This window comes from Salmo salar, chromosome ssa15 (genome assembly GCF_905237065.1).
Source record: "Salmo salar chromosome ssa15, Ssal_v3.1, whole genome shotgun sequence".
NCBI lineage: Eukaryota > Metazoa > Chordata > Actinopteri > Salmoniformes > Salmonidae > Salmo > Salmo salar.
The window spans coordinates 81,169,132-81,192,038 of record NC_059456.1 but is presented as its reverse complement, the minus strand read 5'-3'; the positions used below and the strand labels follow the sequence as shown (position 1 = coordinate 81,192,038).

At 43.3% G+C, this 22,907-nt stretch overlaps 1 long non-coding RNA gene across 1 annotated transcript; it reads left to right on the top strand.

Annotated features, from left to right (window-relative positions):
• Positions 1 to 8,040: 8,040 nt before the first annotated feature.
• On the top strand, positions 8,041 to 14,784 carry LOC106572309 (uncharacterized). The gene is made up of 6 exons (XR_001321095.2): positions 8,041 to 8,278; positions 10,359 to 10,527; positions 13,424 to 13,508; positions 13,624 to 13,732; positions 14,142 to 14,248; positions 14,525 to 14,784. It is a non-coding gene; the product is annotated as an uncharacterized lncRNA (long non-coding RNA).
• Positions 14,785 to 22,907: the final 8,123 nt, after the last annotated feature.

Sequence of the window (22,907 nt, the reverse complement as noted above, 5' to 3'; positions counted from 1 at the left end):
GACTAGCCGTCATGTTGGGGAGATCTAAAATCGAAAATACTATGTAAATAATCCATTACCTTTGATTCTCTTCATCAGATGTCACTTCCAGGTATCACAGGTCCATAACGAATGTAGTTTTGTTCAAAAAAGCTCATCATTTATGTCCAAAAATCTCCGTCTTGTTAGCACATGATCTAAGCCCGCCGGACTTCACTTCATGAACGAGGGGAAAAAATATATTTACGTTCGTTCAAACATGTCAAACGTTGTATAGCATAAATCATTCGGGCCTTTTTTAACCAGAACATGAATAATATTCAAGGTGGACGAATGCATTCTCTTTTATAACGTATTGGAACGAGGGTACCCAACATGAACTCGCGCGCCAGGTGTCTAATGGGCCATCATCGTTCCATGGCTCTTGTTCGGTCAGATCTCCCTCCAGAAGACTCAAAACACTTTGTAAAGGCTGGTGACATCTAGTGGAAGCAATAGGAAGTGCCAAAATATTCCTCAGCCCCTGTGTTTTTCAATGGCATAGGTTTAAAGGTAATACAACACATCAGGTATCCACTTCCTGTCAGAAAATGTCTCAGGGTTTTGCCTGCCAAATGAGTTCTGTTATACTCACAGACACCATTCAAACAGTTTTAGAAACTTTAGAGTGTTTTCTATCCATATATAATAAGTATATGCATATTCTAGTTACTGGGTAGGATTAGTAACCAGATTAAATCAGGTACATTTTTTTATCCAGCCGTGCAAATACTTCCCCCTAGCCCTAACAGGTTAACCTCTTAAAACCTCTTCAGCGTCTCATCCCGTCAGCGGGATCAAAATCCAGCGAAAAATCATATCGCCAATTAGCATTAAAAAAAAAATCATAATTTAAAAAAAAAAAATAATATATATTTTTTTTTTATAGATACACCTCTCCTGAATCGACCCACGTCGTCCGATTTCAAAAAGGTTTTACAGGAAAAGCAAATCATTAGATTATGTTAGATGAGTCCATCGTAAAAAGCAGCTTCATAGCCATTTTCCGACCAACCACTTGCATCACATATAATCAAAAAACAGCTAAATGCAGCACTAACCTTTTACAAACTTCATCAGATGGCACCCCTAGGACATCATGTTATACAATGCATGCATTCTTTTGTTCAATAAAGGTCATATTTATATATAAAAACAGCATTTTACATCTCTGTCTGAGGTTGACTAAATAATTTCCCCTCAAATGCGTCCCGGTAAACAATGCTACATTTCCCTAAATTACTATCCTATAACGATTTTTTAAATTTATATTGTCAATCTAACATTTATAGATGAATATCTCTTGAGAACACCTGTCATACCAGATTTTAAATTAACTTTACTGGGTAATCACACTTTGCGATAAAAGGAGATGCGATACTCAGAAAATGAGCTAATATACAGAGCTCGGCGCCATCTTGGAAACAATCGCATGTCACATCTCATCTTGTATAATATTGTCAATAATCACCTACCTTTAGTTGTCTTCATCAGAAAGCATCCCAGGTCCACAACAGATGTATTTTCGGTCAAAAAGTCCATACTTCACGTTCCATTAGCCTGCTGTTGGTAGCGCGTCCTATGGCTCTCTCCAAGCGCAGGGCTGAAGTTCCGGATAAAATGAGATTCTCCCGCCTGTAGGTTCGTTCAAACATGTCAAACGTTGTAAAACATTAATCTTCAGGGCCTGTAACACCAAGAGAGCCAATAAGATTCGAGGGGGATGGTTTCATGGCCTTTAAAACCGTTTCCAAAGGTGGGGGTTGACATGGCCGCCGGCGTCATAATGGTGATGGCCCATCCCCTGTGACCAATTTGCAACTCGTCTCATTCACTGAGTTTCGACCGTATAAGGCTCAAACCACTGTGAAAAGACTGGCGACATCTAGTGGAAGCAATAGGAAGTGCTCACTGAACCATTGTTAACGGTGTGATTAATAAGGAAAGATGAGAAGTCGAGTCCACAATTCAGAATTCCACTTCCTGTTTCAATCGGTCTCTGGGTTTTGACTGCCATTTGAGTTCTGTTATACTCACAGACACCATTCAAACAGTTTTAGAAACTTTAGAGTGTTTTCTATCCATATATAATAAGTATATGCATGCCCTAGCTTCTGAGTTTGATTAGTAGGCCGTTGAAAATGGGAACGATTTTTTTTCAAAATGCGCTGTGGCGCCCCCTATCCTAGGGTATCCTCAAGATTAATGATCTCTACAGAATGATGTCCCACCCGCGATACGTTTGAGCTAATGTGCGCAAATGTGATTAGCATGAGGTTGTAAGTAACAAGAGCATTTCCCAGGACATAGACATATCTGATATTGGCAGAAAGTTTAAATGCTTGTTAATCTAACTGCACTGTCCAATTTACAGTAGCTATTACAGTGAAAGAATAACATTCTATTGTTTGAGGAGAGTGCACAGTTATGAACTTTAAAGTTATTAATAAACCAATTAGGCACATTTGGGCAGTCTAGATACAGCATTTTGAACAGAAATGCAATGGTTCATTGGATCAGTCTAAAACTGTGCACATACACTCCTGCCATCTAGTGGCCAAAATCAAAATTGCGCCTGGGCTGGAATATTGCATTATGGCCTTTCTCTTGCATTTCAAAGATGATGGTACCAAAAAAAATTATGCTTGGTTTTTTCTTTGTATTATCTTTTACCAGATCTAATGTATATTCTCCTACATTAATTTCAAATTTCCACAAACTACAAAGTGTTTCCTTTCAAATGGTATCAAGAATATGCATATCCTTGCTTCAGGTCCTAAGCTACAGGCAGTTAGATTTGGGTATGTCATTTTTGAGGAAAATGTTAAAAAAGGGGTGGATCCTTAAGAGGTTTTAATAATACTTCCTGTTGACCTGACCAAGAGACCTTTCACCTCTGATCATGCTATGCCCTCTATGTAGCCAGTTCAGATGTGGGAGGGGTTCACCGACACAGCTGATATAACCTAAAGGATTTCGGGAGAAGTGATGAAGGGAAGGAGAGAGACTGTTATTGAGAAAAGAAGGTAGTTGAAGAGACAGTGTTCAAGAGTAATCTGTGTGTGTGGCCTCACCTGGTGTCCACACTAAGTGACTGCAGAAAAACATGCACAGACACACGAAGACAAACAATATAGTGTAGTTCTATAAATATAAATAATTAAGTGTCTTACTATTCTCCATGGTTGGTCCTCTTGCCTATTCTTTGAAGGTGGAAGAAGACACAGTTAAATACCTGAGCCTGCTTACTGCACAACACAAACCATTAATCAAATTGATACACAAGTGTGTAGTTGTGGGTTATAGGGTGTCTAATTGCTCTAAATGTGTTCAATATGGGTGACTCTTATACAGACATCAACCTTACCTAAACAGCACCCTCACCTGAGAAGTAGAAATCAAAGGGAGAGAAACTGGGACTGTAATAACTGCAGTAGACATAGCTAAGTAAATGGAAGAATACTCTTATTGCAATGTGGATGGGTCTTAAAAGAGCCTTTGGTTGTGCATAGTGTAGTTTATGGTGTTCCCAGGGAACAGCACCCTCTTTGAAGAAGTAGGAGGTGAAAATCTCCCGCACACGGTTTGCCTCCCATGCTGCCTTGGTCCCCATCCGTGAAGCATCCTGCAGAGCAGCAGGCCTCTCCTCTGGCACATGGCGGTGAGCTGCAGATCCCCTCCTGGTCCTCTATCCTCATGAAGTTATGCAGGACACACGTAGCCTTCACAGGCCTGAATTCCCCCAGGAGGCAGTCCCAGATGGCCCTGGTCACCCAACTGTGCAGTGCTTTACACGGTAACTGTAGGTAATCGTTTTGAAGGAATCTCCAGTTGCAAGGAATCTGTAGGAAGATCATTTCATTATTAGACTTTTACATCACCAGGTCATTGTGGATCACTAAAGCATAATCTCTTATAACAAACCATGATAACATTGGATAGATAGATGCATGTGCACCCACATGTGTAGCATGTGACACCAGCAGGATCATATCAAGGATAGCATCAAAAATTAATACAGAAATACCACTTGAAGCTTGATGATGAGTTGATCATTTGAATCTGCTGTGTAGTGCTAATGTGCACCCCTTTGATTCGCCAGGACCAGCACTGAGAACCACTGTTCTTCATTGGTACCTTTTCATCTGCAGACACACTTTCATAGCTCTCTCTATCTGAGGACAGAAAACATCACAAGAAAAATACTTAGACTCAAATTAGACTGCACTGAATATTTTGTTAGCATTATCTCCATCCTCACTTCTAGGGACTGGAACTACACAAAAGCACCTGCCCTATCTAGAATAGCCTATTCTCTCACTTTGACAGTTGGGGCTGCTATCCTTTCACCCTCCTCCATGGCTGTTAGCTAGCTACCTACAAATGCATTTGGAGTTTATTTTTTACAATGATAAATACATCAAGATAGCTAGCAAATATGAAGTTAGGTTGCTGGTGACATTTAATTCACTTAGCTAGCTAGCTATACAGTATGTCAACATTTCCAAACAGAGAGAGCGGGGAGTCAGGAGTGGGCTGGGATTGTGCTCCTCACTGTGGATTGACATCTGACCATTGTTTTCATGATAATAGAATCTTAGCTGCGTAGTAGTAGAGAGATGGTGCCTCTCATGGGAGCAGTTCTCCACCTGGGGTATTGATGGAGATTGTGCTTTACATAAGCTCTCTGTATAACTGCGAGCCCTCTTTGAGGGGCACTTATGCCCAACATCACCATGGCTACAGCCAATAGTAGCACAGATAGAACAATGGCGCTCTCTTGCATTCCCTAGTGGTTCTACAGATCTAAACGGGGATAGTCGTGCTGTTTTAAAGTGAAACGCTGAACGTTTTCCACCATGGTCTCTCTATCCCTTGCACTGAGCATTATCCTATTTGTTGAGGGCTGGGACATACAGTGGGGTCTAAAATGATTGACGCCCTTGATAAAGATGAGCAATAATGACTGTATAAAATAAAGAATTCAAATACTGAGCTACAGTGCATTTTGTTGTTACAGCCTTATTCTAAAATGGATTAAATACATTAAAATCCTCATCAATCTAAACACAATGTCCCATAATGACAAAGCAAAAACATATTTTTAGATTTGAGACAAATGTATTATTAATTAAAACTGAAATATTACATTTTCATAAGTATTCAGACCCTTTACTCAGTACTTTGTTGAAGCACCTTTGGCAGCGATTACAGTCTCAAGTCTTCTTGGGTATGGCGCTACTGTCAGGGATTTCTTCGTCTTCTGACGATATAACGAAATCCTCGTCGGAAAAGGTAGACCAATACGCAGCAGGTATGTGATTGTTCATTTTGAACATTTATTCACTTCAAAATGAATACAAAACAACAAACAAAAACCACGAACGATTGACAAACTGACAGTCTGGTAAGGCACTAGGCTAAACACAGAACAATCACCCACAAAATACCAGACAAACACACCCAACTAATATAGGACTTCCAATCAAAGGCAACACCAAACAGCTGCCTTCAATTGGAAGTCCAACCCCAATTAACTCAACATAGAACCAGACACACTAGACTAAACATGGAAATACCTAAACATAAACCAAAACCCGGAAATACTAAATCAAACACCCTTTTAACAAACACACCACCCCGAACCACATAAAACGAATACCCTCTGCCACGTCCTGACCAAACTACAATACTAATTAACCCTTATACTGGCCAGGACGTGACAGCTACACTCTTGGCACACCTGTATTTGGGGAGTTTTTGCAAATGTAATTTTTTTTTTTTTTAAATACCTTATTTACATAAGAATTCAGACCCTTTGCTATAAGACTCGAAATTGAGCTCAGGTGCATCCTGTTTCCATTGATCATCCTTGAGATGTTTCTACAACTTCATTGAAGTCCACCTGTGGTAAATTAAATTGATATTGGAGTCCACCTGTAGTAAATTAAATTGATTGGATATGATTTGGAAAGGCACACACCTGTCTATATAAGGTCCCATGGTAGACAGTCAGAGCATGTCAGAGCAAAAACCAAGCCATGAGGTCGAAGGAATTGTCCGTAGAGCTCCGAGACAGGATTGTGTCGAGGCACAGATCTGGGGAAGGGTACCAAAACATTTCTGCAGCATTGAAGGTCCGCAAGAACACTGTGGTCTCCATCATTATTAAATAGAAGAAGTTTGGAACCACCAAGACTCTTCCTAGAGCTGGTCACCTGGCCAAACTGAGCAATCTCGGGAAAAGGGCCTTCGTCAGGGAGGTGACCAAGAACCCAATGGTCACTCTGACAGACCTCCAGAGTTCCTCTGTAGAGATGGGAAAACCTTCCAGAAGGACAACCCCCTCTGCAGCACTTCACCAATCAGGCCTTTATGGTTAAGTGGCGGAAGCCACTCCTAAGTAAAAGGCACATGACGGAAGCCACTTCTAAGTAAAAGGCACATGACAGCCCGCTTAGAGTTTGCCAAAAGGCACCAAAAGACTCTTAGAACATAAGAAACAAGATTCTCTGGTCTGATGAAACCAAGATTGACCTGAATGCCAAGCGTCACGTCTGGAGGAAACCTGGCACCATCCCTATGGTGAAGCATGGTGGTGGCAGCATCATGCTGTGGGGATGTTTTTCAGTGGCAGGGACTGGGAGACTAGTCAGGATCGAGGGAAAGATGAACAGAGCAAAGTACAGAGAGATCCTTGATGAAAACCTGCTTCAGAGCGCTCAGGACCACAGACTGGGACGAAGGTTCACCTTCCAACAAGACAACGATCCTAAGCACACAGCCAAGACAACGCATGAGTGGCTTCGGGACAAGTCTCTGAATGTCCTTGAGTGGCTCAGCCAGAGCCCAGACTTGAATCCGATCTAACATCTCTGGAGAGACCTGAAAATAGCTGTGCAGCGACGCTCTCCATCCAACCTGACAGAGCTTGAGAAGATCTGCAGATAAGAATTGGAGAAACTCCCCAAATACAGGTGTGCCAAGATTGTAGCGTCATACCCAAGAAGACTCGAGGCTGTAATCGCTGCCAAAGGTGCAACAAAGTACTGAGTAAAGGGTCTGAATACTTAAGGAAATGTAATATTTCAGTTTCTTATTATTAATAAATTTGCTCAAAAATCCAAAAATCTGTTTTTGCTTTGTCATTATGGGGTATTGTGTGTAGACTGATGAGGGGGGGGGGGACTATCTAATCAATTTTAAAATAAGGCTATAACATAACAAAATGTGGAAAAAGTCAAGTCAAGGGCTCTAAATACTTTCCGAATGCACTGTATTTTATATGCTCAAACATTTTGGGAAATTGTGTTATTTTATACTAATACAATTGCTCAGTGAAAGATATTTTGTTTAATAAGTTTTTTTTGTGTTCTCAAAAAGGTATGTCAAAAAAAATGTTGACACCCCTAAAGATCCTTATAAATGAAGTGGTCAAAAGTGTAGTATTTGGTTCCATATTCCTAGCACACAATGACTACATCAAGTTTGAATTGTGACACTACAAACTTGTTGGATGCATTTGCAGTTCGTTTTGGTTGTGTTTCAGATTATTTTGTGCCCAATAGAAATGTATGGTAAATAATTGATTGTGTTATTTTGGAGTCACTTTTATTGTAAATAAGAATACAATATGTTTCTAAATACTTCTACATTAATGTGAATGCTACCATGATTATGGATAATCTTGAATTCATCATGAATAATGTGGAGTGAGAAAGTTACAGAGGGTCAAAGATACCCCCCCAAGACATGCTTACCTCCCCTGTTATTGGTGATGGGGAGAGGTTAGCATGTCTTTGGAGTATGATCTTTGACCCTCTGTAACTTTCTCCCTCATCATTATTCACGATTCACAAAAACTTTCTTACTCATTTTGCTCATCTTTATCAAGGGTGTCAATCATTTCAGGCCCCACTGTATGTGTTGATGCAAACTTTGTATTATGACATCATACATAGTGGGGCGACTTAACGAAATCAGCAACAAAATTCCAATCTAACAAGACTGCTACCATTGGCTCTTTCCAATAGTGGCAACCTTGATAGATTGCTGTTGTTTATAAGCAGAAGGTTGCCCCATTGTGTATGATTGTGTCATTTTGCAGAGTCTACCTTTAATGTATAATTATTTCCTGTGTTCTTATACCCACTACTTTGTTCTTCCCCCCTAGATGTTCCATGTCCGAGGATACAAAGGCATTTTTTGACAGTGAAAAGGAGTGCTGGAAGTCCCCTTGACAGTGCAAGTGGTTGATCAGGTTTGTTGCACTAATTCACTCTAAATTTACAGGCCAGAATTCAATTGTGGCACAAAAATTACACAATCTGTATCAATCAACTACCACTGATAATATCTGTTGAAAATGTCCCCAAAAGGGACACAGCCAGGGATACAGAGGGAAGCAATTTGGGAGATGGAGTTGGCCTCAAATACTGCGAAAACAGCCTTCTAGAGATTGCATTGTGGAAAATTGCAATATGCAATGATTGTATTCTGGCCACAGTCTACAGTGTGCCGTGTCATACAAGACAACAGCCCATCTCAATCCAAAAGGCAGCATTGGGTACTTATTCATAAGTAGCAAGCCTCGTGCAGGTCCCCATGAAGGGCAAAGGCGCTGAAGGTTGTAACCCATTTTATTGGTAGCAAGCAAAAATGATCCACCACCCCAAGGCCTGTGCTGTTCCATGAGTGCTAATGAGCCAAGCATAAAGGTTATTCCACTAAGGAATCTTAGTTTTTCATGTTGTTTCCCCTCTATTTTAGCTTTACATTCTGGGTGTTTCGCATGTATATTGCTGATCAGATATTACAACTGGAAATCATAAGGGGATCATTTTCAGGCACTTATTTGTGATGCTGCAGGGATTATTCTGGATATCCCAAATAAAGACCAACCCACCTATTGATGTATGAAAACAGTAAACCAAACATTTTATCAATTTATCAGGGATTGTTGAATTCCTTTCACACCAATGACTATTTGAATAGACAAAGCCATTGATCACGTGACACCATTAATTCCTATGTGAAGACTCAATAGCGCATTTGAAGCCAAGGAAGTCGGGTTTAGCGTGGAAATTTATGTAGACATAACATGCACTGTTTGAGCTACTTGAGGAAGTGATGTTGAAGGCTAGCTCAGTGCTGCGCCCTCTCATTGAGTATCTCAAGTTGAAGGTCGACCGGTGTACTGCAGGCTGCCAGTAGCATCTGAATTATCCTTCTAACTTCTTCTGTGTGCGATTTTAAAATAATCCGTTCAAGGACATACATCTGTTGTAATAGAATTAATGATTGGTACCATGACTGTCTTCGGTTTTCTTATTTATTTACACGAAGATTGTCCACGAAGATTTTCATTTTCTGAAAACAATGCCTGTAGTATCGCGGTCGGCCTTGAACTTTGTGGCTTCAATGAGATGGGGCAGTCGTTCTCCCCTATTACACACACTTACACACACACGCACACGCACACACACACACACACACACACACACACACACACACACACACACACACACACACACACACACACAACAGACTCAAATCAAAAACACAAAACAGGCTCCGACCCAACACTCATGGCACATTTGAGCAGCGTTACCCAGTCATCAAATCCCCCAAACTGGCTAGCAGTCACACTCCCCCTCAGCCAAATCATTACCTTACCCACCCTGTCCCACATGCCCCTCCACCCGCCTTCCAAACCCACACCCCTTTACTGGGGAGGAGAGGATTTGGAGGCATTAAGTTCTCACAGAGCCAAAAGCAGGCCACCAGGATGCTCCTGCAGAGACCAAAAGCTGTGCCCCCAGCCTTGAGCCCTGCCTCCTCTCCAGGCTTCCCTCTCTGGCCCTCTCCTGGCCCTCTCTGGCCAGGAGAGCGCCGGTGCGGGGCGCGTGACTGGTAAACAAGGTAATCTGCCGCGCCCAGATACGGTACAGGACATTATTATTACATGGACAGGAACGCTGCTCTCAGGACAACAGATTGTGTTTGTTTTGAGTGGAGTTGTGCACAACATATGGCACAGGGATTTGGTTTGGAATAAACAAATTGACTAATTGTTCCACCTGGATCAAAAATGGATTTGCTTTGATTCTATTACTTTAGGATGTGCACTTGATTTAGCTTGTGTGCAGGGTTTGCACTTTTGGGACAATGTCATTGTTTCTATTGTGCCAGGTGTAATCAAGTGCACCTATTGGGATTGTACACATACATATTGGACCATAGACTTCTATTTTTGGACCCATTATTTTACATAGAAAAGAAATAAACAGAAAAAAGCATAAATACTCTCTAACAATTACTTCCCTTCACTGGGCTTTCAGGTGCGGCCTGTTCCCGTCATGGTTCATGCAGTCATAACCTGTGCTTTGACTGGACAGAGGTAGACTTTGGCCACTGCTCCATCTACGAATAAGTGAAGACCAACATGCGCCTCACGAACCTTGTCCTCCTGCCCCAGGAATTTGGCTTTCTGGGCATACTGTACCTCAGGTACGGGCCTCCATCTCCCTGACTTACAGCAGCCCTATGGGTTGAACTTTGACCTCATTTCCTACTCAATGCTTGTATCTCTCTACAGTATAGTCCACTATTCCACCTTGGCTAAATCAGGTCGGCATCATGAACCATCAGAAGGAAACACTCCTCCTTAATGCAACCACATTGTCCGATTTCAAAAAGGCTTTACAGCAAAAGCAAAACATTAGATTATGTTAGGACACCACCTAAACAAGAAAAGCCACACAGCCATTTTCCTAGCAAGGAGAGGAGTCACAAAAACCAGAAATACAGCTAAAATTAAGCACTAACCTTTGACGATCTTCATCAGATGACACTCATAGGACATCATGTTACACAATACATGCATGTTTTGTTCGATCAAGTTCATATTTATATCCAAAAACAGCATTTTACATTGGCGCGTGATGTTCAGAAAATGTTTGCCTCCCAAAACATCCGGTGAATGTGCACATTAATTTACAGAAATACTCATCAGAAACGTTGACAAAATATATAACAATTATTTAAAGAATTATAGATACACTACTTCTTAATGCAACCGCTGTGTCAGATTTCAAAATAAATTTACGGAGAAAGCACATTGTTCAATATTCTGAGTACAGAGCTCAGCCATCAATGCAAGCTATACAGCTACCCGCCAAGTCATGGCATCAACAAAACTCTAAATTAGTGTTATAAATCTTTCCTTACCTTTGCTGATTCTCGGCGGAATGCACTCGCAGGACTCCCAATTCCACAAGAAATGTTCATTTGTTCGATAAAGTCCATCATTTATGTCCAAATACCTCAGTTTTGTTGGCGCAGCCAGAACACTATTCCAAAGGCACGATGCGGGAGCGCAAATCAATAGACGATAAGCTCAAAAGTTCCATTACCGTTTGTAGAAACATGTCAAACGATGTTTACAATCAATCCTTAGTGTGTTTTTAACATAAATAATTGATAATATTCCAACCGGACAATAGCGTATTCATTACAGAAGAAAAATAAAAAATGCTAGCCATGCGTGCATGCGCATGAAGTAAGTACATGACCTCAGACAGTCCACTGCTTGAACCGGCTGTTATTCCCTCAAAATTCACCATAGAAGCCTCAAACAACTTTCTAAAGACTGTTGACATCTAGTGGAAGCCGTAGGAAGTGCAAAATGACCCCTAAATCACTGTAGTTTGGAAAGGGAATTAATTTTTAAAAAACTACAGCCTCAGATTTTCAACTTCCTGGTTGGATTTTTCTCAGGTTTTTGCCTGCCATATGAGTTCTGTTATAATCACAGACATCATTCAAACAGTTTTAGAAACCTCAGAGTGTTTTCTATCCAAATCTACTAATAATATGCATATTCTAGTTTCTGGGCCCGAGTAGTAGGCAGTTTAATTTGGGTACGTTTTTCATCCGGCTGTGAAAATACTGCCCCCTACCCAAGAGAGGTTAATGTATTATTACGTCATCAGTCATTCTGAACGTCGTCATTTGTTGTAGTCTGCACGAACCCTACTTTATTGATGAATCAGCGATACACAAATTGTCTCAATTGATTTATTTACCAACTAATTAAACAGTTACAGAATACACAAATACACACTAACATTATACAGTAAATAGTCTATAGAAGACTAACAAAACAGGACAGTTTGGTTATAACACAGTAGCGAATTCAGAGAGAGGAGGGGGAGGAAGGGAGACAAAGGAGTTACTCTATCGGACATTGGGAAGCTACGCTCACAAAAATACAAAATCTTAAGCACTCTAATAACCGCTCATTTGGAAAAAAAATAATGCAATTTATGTATTTACGATTGAGCTGTCCTGGATCATCCAAATACTTTGGTCACCGAGATGTTGGGTGTACGACTCTGGTTCAGCCACCAGAGATCACCATGTCCTTAGGGAGAGCTTCTGGTCATGGTGGTGGTAAGAATGGATATTTTGACATACCCTGTACAGTAATTCTCAGAGTTAATCTCGTTAGAATGCTTTAGAGGTTATGGTGTTCTCATCCTAGGCTACGTACATTTCCAGCTGCCGACTAATAACGCGACATCTAGGATTTGCTTCTTCTGTAGTGATTGATAGTTTCAGAGTTTATAACCATTTAGCAGAGTGGTAGATTTCTCAACCATTTCAACATGTCGCTACAGCTCCATGCTCTCTGGTCTAATATGTTCATTCTTCAGTGCATCCTTTTAAACACTTGGGGGAAAAGGACGTTCCATTACGTTTTGCATAAACTCTGTGCTCACGTGGGTGTGGTTACTGACTTGGTGAACTTTACATGAAAAAATAATTTTCTCATTTAGAAGACTAAAAACCCATTTCTATCTTTTCAAAAGTATTCTGATACTTAATCATTAATTTTATACAACATTCAGATGCAAACTTCATAATTGAGAAGTGTAGACAAACAGAGGTACAGTTATGTGGTTCTACCATCTTTCATGATGTCACAACATCAAAACGAATTCGACATGAGGGTTATTTTAGTCTCCACTTAACATTTTCACATTCTCAAAAATATAAATATTGTTTAATTCTCCAATTTTGGGGAGGTAGGAGTTTTGGTGGGAGAAGGTCCTTTGTTCTACCAAGGTCTCTCCCTCCATACTGCTTGGCAAAGGGAAGGTATTTACGACCATCATAAAACTGGCCAACAGCCCCAGGAGAGGTGGGGGGGGGGGTCTAGCTGGCATCCCTGATCTCCATCTGAGGACTGGCAAGTCATGACATAGGATTTGGATAGCCTGAGCACTAATCAGTTGAGCAGTTTTTTTCTCCTCCTAGTTTACAGAGGTCCAGACCAAAAATTACTTTGGCACTCTCCTCCCATTAGAGCACAACAACAACTTTGGCACTCTCCTCCCATTAGAAACCTTGGGGGTGGATATGATCTTTAGCTCCAAAAAGGCATGAGGGTACAGCTTTCAGCTAAACTGCAAATCTGGAATTAACAGGTAATCAAGGTTTCGTTCCTTCCTACACCTTGTCCTGTCGCTGAATTCAGCGCTATCAAGTACATTTCACCGCATTACTATTATTTATTTGTGTTTTTCCCCATGGTTGCTATAGACTTCACCCTGTCGTGTCGTGCAGTTCCTGTGGAAGTCCACCAAGGTGTCCATGAGCCCCAAAACAGACAGCCCTTCAGAGACCCTAAACCAGCCGATATACAGTCAGGGTACGGCTCATCTACACTATCACAACTCACTTATATAAGATACCATGCATACATTCATTGACATTTCAGTGAAAACATACCACAAATGTTTACTTAATCATGAGGCAAATGTCCTCCTCAAAGCTTTTCTATGTTAAAAAGTAAAACACTTCGTCCGAGGTTGATTGCAAGCAACATAATCTAAGGAAATATATATGACATCATTACATTTACCCATCTGCTTCCCACCTTGCACTGCGTTTAGTGCGTTTACTTTTTTCCGTTTTGTGAATAATGTATTTTGTCTTCTCTGAAATAATGACAGAGGCACTGGCCGGAATTTTTGCACAAATCATGTCAGCTAAAATTATTTATGTTTAGGGTTAGGATTGGGCCCATAGTTAGGAAGGTTTGTGTTGTTTGTTCCCAGGTCAGAGGAGTACGCTGCAGGCAGGGCCTACCTTCTGCACTCCTTCCCTGAGCTAAACTGTCGCTACGTCATCCCTTGCTTCGTGTCCGCCAGGCCACATCCTGCAGGTAGGATACTGTACACACTATAGCAACATGTAGATCCTGGAGATCCATGGAGATCCTATACAATATAAAATGTACTGTACAAACTAAAACTCCATTGAGAAGCTATTCAATATCAACATTACTGTACACACTAAAACTTCAATGAGCTCCTATTCAATATCAACTTTACTCTACACACTACAACTCCATTGAGCTCCTATTCAATATCAACTTTACTGTTGTCCCACATGTGGGTATTTTTCTAATGTGCTGACGAGCTTTCCTCTGTTCCAACAGCCCCCTCAACACGCTGTACCTGGAGCTGCATTTCCCAGTCATCAGGCCCCCCCTAGTGGTCAATCAACTACATTCAAATGTATTATTTAGACCAGAGCTTGGTTCAAATACTATTATCTTTCACATACTTTGAGTGTTTGCTTGAGCCTGCATGGAGTGACAGATGGACAGGGTTTGTGTTTTTGGGACTATTCTATTGGTTTATTAATATTTTGAACCAGGAAAGATCAATCAAGGAAGGACAGGTAATAAACTATTTGAAAAAATTGTATTTGGACCCAGGCAGTTTTTTTCCCTATTCACCCTTGCCTGTGAATACATCTCTACATATGTCAATTATGTGTTTCTTTTCTTCTCTTAGGTCAGAAAGTGGTGAAAAACCTCACTGTTCAGAATATTTCTCTGGTATCCTTTTCTGTGTCACAACATGCACAAATGACCTAGATCACCAGATATTGATGATCTGTGATTGTATGACAAAAGTCAGTGGGGTTTATTCATGAATCTTTACCACCACAGCATTTCTACCACCTGTTTTTCTAAGACACACAAAAAAATCTACTCACAAACTCCATGGTGCTCAGAATAAAAACTAAATCAGTTATAATAACTTGCTGACATTCTGAGAGTGATGCATGCATTCATCCAATCTTGATTCATGATTTAATTGGTTTTCAGGGATAAAGTGTTAGATTTAACAAAACTGTATGACTAAGCTCAAGTCTTTCTCTATGTGCTCGTTGTAAGGTAAGATAAGGGCACACAATAATGATATACACTCAGTGGCCAGTTTATTAGGTAAACCCATCTAGTACCGGGTCAGACCTCCATTTGCCTCCAGAACAGCCTGAATTCTTCAAGGCATAGAATCTATAAGGTGTGGCATTAAAATGTTGCTCAATTGGTATCACGGGACCTAAAGTGCACCAGGAAAACATTCCCCACACCATTACACCACCACTACCATCCTGTACTGTTGACTCCAGGCAGGATGGGGCCGTGTACTCATGCCGCTTACACCAAATCCTGACTCTGCCATCAGCATGACGTAACAGGAACCAGAATTCGTCGGACCAGGCAATGTTTTTCTACTCTTCAATTGTCCAGTGTTGCTGATCGCGTTCCCACTGGAGCCGCTTATTCTTCTTTTTTTGCTAATAGGACGGGAACCCGGTGTGGTCGTCTGCTGCAATAGCCCATCCGTGATAAGGACCAACGAGTTGTGCATTCCGAAAAGCCATTCCGCACATCACTGTTAGACACTGAGTGTACAAAACATTAGGAACACCTACTCTTTTCCATGACATAGACTGACCAGGTGAATCCAGGTGAAACTATGATCCCTTATTGATGTCACGTGTTAAATCCACTTCAATACGTGTAGATGATGGGGAGGAGACAGGTAAAAAAAAAAAATGTAAGCGTTGGAACAACTGCGACATTGTGTTTGAGTGCCATTTTGAGGGTGAAAAAAGATTCAAGTGCAAGATAAAAGATTTAAGTGCCTTTGAACGGGGGTAGTAGGTGCCAGGTGCACCGGTTTGAATGTGTCAAGAACTGTAACACTGCTGAGTTTTTCATGCTCAACAGTTTCCCGTGTGTATCAAGAACGGTCCACCACCCAAAGGACATCCAGCCAACTAGACACAACTGTGGGAAGCATTGGAGTTAACATGGGCCATCATCCCTGTGGAACGCTTTTGACACCTTGTATAGCCCATGCCCCGACGAATTGAGGCTTAGTTGAGGGCAAAAAGGGGTGCAACTCAATATTAGGAAGGTGTTCCTAATGTTTTGTCCTCGCAGTGTATATCTGGGGAAGGGTATAAAACTAGAGTGTCGAAAGTTTCCAACAGCACAGTACTCTCCATCATTGGGAAATTGAAAAACTATGGAACAACGCAGACTTTGTCTGACCAAACTGAGCAACCGGGAAAGAAGGACCGTGGTCAGGGAGGTGACCAAGAACCCAATGACCACTCTGACAGAACTACAGAGTTCCTTGGCTGAAATGGAAGAACCTGCCAGGTTCTCTTCACCAATCTGGGCGTTATGGGAGAGTGCCAGACGGAAGCCACTCATAAGAAAAAAGCACATGGAGTTTTCAAAAATGCATGGGACAGACTGAGCATAAGGCAAAATATTCTGTGGTCTGATGATATAAAAATGGACTGAATGCAAAGCGTTATGTCTAGAAAAAGGCACAGCTCATCACCCGTCTAACACCATCACTATTCCACATTTTGTTGTTGCAGCCTGAATGTAAAATTATATATACGGTGCATTCAGAAAGTATTCAGACCCCTTCCTTTTTTCCACATCTTGTTACGTTACAGCCTTATTCTACAATGGATTACATAATTTATTTGCCTCATCAATCTTCACACAATATCCCATAATGACAAAGCAAAACCAGGTTTATATTAATGTATGCAAATGTATAAAAAAAATTGTTTACATAAGTATTCAGACCCTTTGCTATGAGACTCGAAATTGAGCTCAGGTGCATCCTGTTTCCATTGATCATCCTTGAGATGTTTCTACAACTTGGAGTCCACCTGTGGTAAATTCAATTGATTGGACATGATTTGGAAACGCACACACCTGTCTAGCTAAGGTCCCACCGTTGACAGTGCATGTCAGAGCAAAAACCAAGCCATGAGGTCAATGGAATTGGATCTGGGGAAATGTACCAAAACAGATCTGGGGAAAGGTACCAAATCATTTCTGCAGCATTGAAGGTCCCTGAGAACACTGACTTCCATCATTCTTAAATGGAAGAAGTTTGGAAGCACCAAGGCTCTTCTTAGAGCTGGCCACCCGGCAAAACTGAGTAATCGGGGGAGAAGGGCCTTGGTCCTCTGTGGAGATGGGAGAACCTTCCAGAAGGACAAACATCTGTGCAGCAGTCCACCAATCAGGCCTTTATGGTAGAGTGGCCAGACGGAATGAACGGAGCAAAGTACAGAGAGGTCATTGATGAAAACCTGCTCCAGAGCGCTCAGGACCTCAGACTGGGGCGAAGGTTCACCTTCCAACAGGACAACGACCCTTAGCACACAGCCAAGACAACGCAGGAGTGGCTTCGGGACAAGTCTCTGAATGTCCTTGAGTGACTCAGCCAGAGCCCGAACTTGAACCCGATTGAACATCTCTGGAAACGTGAATATTGCTGTGCAGCGACGCTCCCCATCCAACCTGATAGAGATTGAGAGGATCTGCAGAGAAGAATGGGAGAAACTCCCCAAATACAGGTGTGCCCATCTACCCATATTACCCCATAATGACAAAGTGAAAACATGTAATTAGACATTTTTGCAAGTGTTTTGACGATTAAATAAAGAAATATCACATTTACACCCCTAAGTCAATAGTTTATAGATGCACATTTGGCAATGATTACAGCTGAGTCTTTCTGGGTAAGTCTCTAAGAACATTCCACACCTGGATTGTGCAACATTTGCCCATTATTAATTTTTAAATTCTTCAAGCTCTGTCAAATTGGTTGTTGATCATTGCTAGACAACCGTTTTTAGGTATTGCCATAGATTTTCAAGTAGATTTACAGTAAGTCAAAACTAACTCGGCCACTCAGGAACATTCCCTGTCTTCTTGATAAGCAACTCTAGTGTTAGATTTAGCCTTGTGTTTTAGGTTATTGTCCTGCTGAAAGGTGCGGCCAACAGCAAAGTCTGGGTTAGGGGAGGGTTTACTTGGCTCATCGCGCTCTAGCAACTCCTAGTGCCAGGCGCCTGCAGGCTTACTTTGGTCGTCAGTTGAACAGTATTTCCTCTGACACATTGGTGCAGCTGGCTGCCGGGTTAAGCGGGCGGGTGTTAAGGAGCGTGGTTTGGCGGGTCATGTTTCTGAGGAAGCATGACTCCACCTTTGCCTGTCCAGAGCCTGTTGGGGAGTTGCAGCAATGAGACAAGATTGTAATTGGGGGTAAAATACCAATTAAAAAAAAATATATATATATATATATACTGCTCAAAAAAATAAAGGGAACACTTAAACAACACAATGTAACTCCAAGTCAATCACACTTCTGTGAAATCAAACTGTCCACTTAGGAAGCAACACTGATTGACAATATATTTCACATGCTGTTGTGCAAATGGAATAGACAACAGGTGGAAATTATAGGCAATTATCAAGACACCCCCAATAAAGGAGTGGTTCTGCAGGTGGTGACCATAGACCACTTCTCAGTTCCTATGCTTCCTGGCTGATGTTTTGGTCACTTTTGAATGCTGGCGGTGCTTTCACTCTAGTGGTAGCATGAGACGGAGTCTACAACCCACACAAGTGGCTCAGGTAGTGCAGCTCATCCAGGATGGCACATCAATGCGAGCTGTGGCAAGAAGGTTTGCTGTGTCTGTCAGCGTAGTGTCCAGAGCATGGAGGCCCTACCAGGAGCCAGGCCAGTACATCAGGAGACGTGGAGAAGGCCGTAGGAGGGCAACAACCCAGCAGCAGGACCGCTACCTCCACCTTTGTGCAAGGAGCAGCAGGAGGAGCACTGCCAGAGCCCTGCAAAATGACCTCCAGCAGGCCACAAATGTGCATGTGTCTGCTCAAACGGTCAGAAACAGACTCCATGAGGGTGGTATGAGGGCCCGACATCCACAGGTGGGGGTTGTGCTTACAGCCCAACACCGTGCAGGATGTTTGGCATTTGCCAGAGAACACCAAGATTGGCAAATTCGCCACTGGCGCCCTGTGCTCTTCACAGATGAAGCAGGTTCACACTGAGCACATGTGACAGACGTGACAGAGTCTGGAGATGCCGTGGAGCACGTTCTGCTGCCTGCAACATCCTCCAGCATGACCGGTTTGGCGGTGGGTCAGTCATGGTGTGGGGTGGCATTTCTTTGGGGGGCCGCACAGCCCTCCATGTGCTCGCCAGAGGTAGCCTGACTGCCATTAGGTACCCAGATGAGATCCTCAGACCCCTTGTGAGACCATATGCTGGTGCGGTTGGCCATGAGTTCCTCCTAATGCAAGACAATGCTAGACCTCATGTGGCTGGAGTGTGTCAGCAGTTCCTGCAAGAGGAAGGCATTGATGCTATGGACTGGCCCGCCCGTTCCACAGACCTGAATCCAATTGAGCACATCTGGCACATCATGTCTCGCTCCATCCACCAACGCCACGTTGCACCACAGACTGTCCAGGAGTTGGCGGATGCTTTAGTCCAGGTCTGGGAGGAGATCCCTCAGGAGACCATCCGTCACCTCATCAGGAGCATGCCCAGGCATTGTAGGGAGGTCATACAGGCACGTGGAGGCCACACACACTACTGAGCCTCATTTTGACTTGTTTTAAGGACATTACATCAAAGTTGGATCAGCCTGTAGTGTGGTTTTCCACTTTAATTTTGAGTGTGACTCCAAATCCAGACCTCCATGGGTTGATAAATTGGATTTCCATTGATTCTTTTTGTGTGATTTTGTTGTCAGCACATTCAACTATGTAAAGAAAAAAGTATTTAATAAGATTATTTCATTCATTCAGATCTAGGATGTGTTATTTTAGTGTTCCCTTTATTTTTTTGAGCAGTATATATATATATATATATATATATATATATATATATATATATATATATATATATATATATATATTAGTACCAGTCAAAAGTTTGGACACACCTACTAATTCAAGGGTTTTTCTTTATTTCTACTATTTTCTACATTGTGGAAAGTAGTGAAGACATCAAAACTGTAAAATAACACAAAAGGAATCATGTAGTGACAAAAAATGTTAAACAAATCAAAATATATTTTAGATTTTAGATTCTTCAAAGTAGCCACCCTTTGCCTTGATGAAAGCTTTGCATGCTCTTGGCATTCTCTCAACCAGCTTCACCTGGAATGCTTTTCCAACAGTCTTGAAGGAGTTGTTGGCTGCTTTTCCTTCACTGCAGTCCAACTCATCCCAAACCATCTCAATTGGGTTGAGGTTGGGTGATTGTGGAGGCCAGGTCATCTGATGCAGCACTCCATCACTCTCCTTCTTGGTCAAATAGCCCTTACACAGCCTGGAGGTGTGTTGGGTCATTGTCCTGTTGGAAAAACAAATTATTGTCCCATTAAGCTCAAACCAGATGAGATGGCGTATCGCTGCAGAATGCTGTGGTAGCCATGCGGTTTGTGTTCCAAATAAATCACCAACAGCAAAGCCCCCCCTTACCATCACACCTCCTCCTCCATGCTTCACGGTGGGAACCACACATGCGGAAATCATCCATTCAACTACTCTGCGTCACAGAAAGACACAGAAAATCTCAAATTTGGACTCATCAGACTAAAGGACAGATTTCCACCGGTCTAATGTCCATTACTCGTGTTTCAAGGCCCAAACAAGTCTCTTCTTATTATTAGTGTCCTTTAGTAGTGGTTTCTTGGCAGCAATTCGACCATGAAGGCCTGATTCACGCTGTCTCCTCTGAACAATTGATGTTGAGATGTGTCTGTGTCACGTCCTGACCAGTATAGGGGTTATTTGTTATTGTAGTTTGGTCAGGACGTGGCAGAGGGTATTTGTTTTATGTGGTTCGGGGTGGTGGTTTGTTTAGAAGGGTGTTTGATTTATTATTTCCAGGTTTTGGGTTATGTTTTTGTATTTCTATGTTCTTTCTAGTTTAGTATTTTCTATGTTAGGTATTTGTGTGTTGGACTCTCAATTGGAGGCAGGTGTTTGTAGTTGCCTTTGATTGAGAGTCCTATATATAGGGATGTGTTTTGTTTGTTAATTGTGGGTAGTTGTATTTCGCACTGCTAGTTGTCGTAGCCTGTGAAACTGTCGTCTGTCGTTCTCTTTGTTTATTGTTTTTCCGTGTTCACATTTATTTAATAAATAATAATGATGAACATGCAACCCGCTGCGCCTTGGTCCTCTCTTCACGAAGACAGCCGTTACAGAACTACCCACCAAAAATGGACCAAGCAGCAGAGAAAGGAGCAAAGGGAATTATGGGTGGACTATAGGGAGCAGCACCTGGAGTGGAGGAAGCAGCGCGCTCGGGAGGAGATGGCATCCTGGTCGCTAGAGGTGTTGGAGTCAAGGATTGACTGGACATGGGAACAATTATTTGACCACTGTGATAACCTGCCTGGGAGGCAGGTAGAGCACGAGAGGCAGCCCCAATAAAAAAAAAATTGGGAGGGCACACGGGTAGTTTGGCTGGGCGAGGATTAAGTCCCAAGCCAAATCCCCGTGTTTTTTCCAAACGACCATTGACTGGACAGGTCCCGTGCTTTGGGGTGATGGGTGCTGTGACGAGGCCGGGTATTTTCAGGCCGGTATGCCAGTACCAGTGCCCCGCATGTGCCAGGGAAAGTGGGCATCCAGCCAGTAGGGGGGATGCCAGTCCTGCGCTCGAGACCGCCAGTGCGCCTCTACGGTCCAGTGTTTCCCGCTACACGCACTAGCCTTGAGGTGCGTGTCTCCAGGCTGGCACGTCCAGTACCAGCACCACGCATCAAGCTTCTAGTGAGTCAGCCCAGTCCAACTCAGCCTGTTCCCGCTCCTCGCACTAGCCCTGAGGTGCGTGTCTCCAGGCTGGCACATCCAGTACCAGCCCCACGCATCAAGCTTCCAGTGCGTCAGACCAGGCCCGAGTATCCGGCAACAGTGCCTCGTCCAGAGTATCCGGCAACAGTGCCTCGTCCAGAGTATCCGGCAACAGTGCCTCGTCCAGAGTATCCGGCAACAGTGCCTCGTCCAGAGTATCCGGCAACAGTGCCTCGTCCAGAGTGTCCGGAACCAGGGGAGACGGCCCACTGTCCGGAACTAGGGGACACGGCCCACTGTCCGGAACTAGGGGAGACGGCCCACTGTCCGGAACCAGGGGAGACGGCCCACTGTCCGGAACCAGGGGAGACGGCCCACTGTCCGGAACCAGGGAGACGGCCCACTGTCCGGAACCGGGGAGACGGCCCACTGTCCAGAACCGGGTGAGTCTGCCTGCGACCCGGAACCGGATGAGTCTGCCACCAGTCCGGAGCCGCCAGAGCCGCCCACCAGTCCGGAGCCGCCAGAGCCGCCCGCCAGTCCGGAGCCGCCCGCCTGTCCGGAGCCGCCAGAGCCGCCCGCCAGTACGGAGCCGCAAGAGCCGCCCGCCAGTCCGGAGCCGCCCGCCAGTCCGGAGCCGCCAGAACCGCCCGCCAGTCTGGAGCCGCCAGAGCCGCCCGCCAGTCCGGGGCCGCCAGAGCCGCCCGCCAGTCCAGAGCTGCCCGCCAGTCCGGAGCCGCCAGAGCCGCCCGCCAGTCCGGGGCCGCCCGCCAGTCTGGAGCCGCCTGGGCCGCCCGCCAGTCTGGAACCGCCAGGGTCGCCCGCCAGCCGGGCACAGCCAGGGGAGCCACTTAAGTGGGCTAAG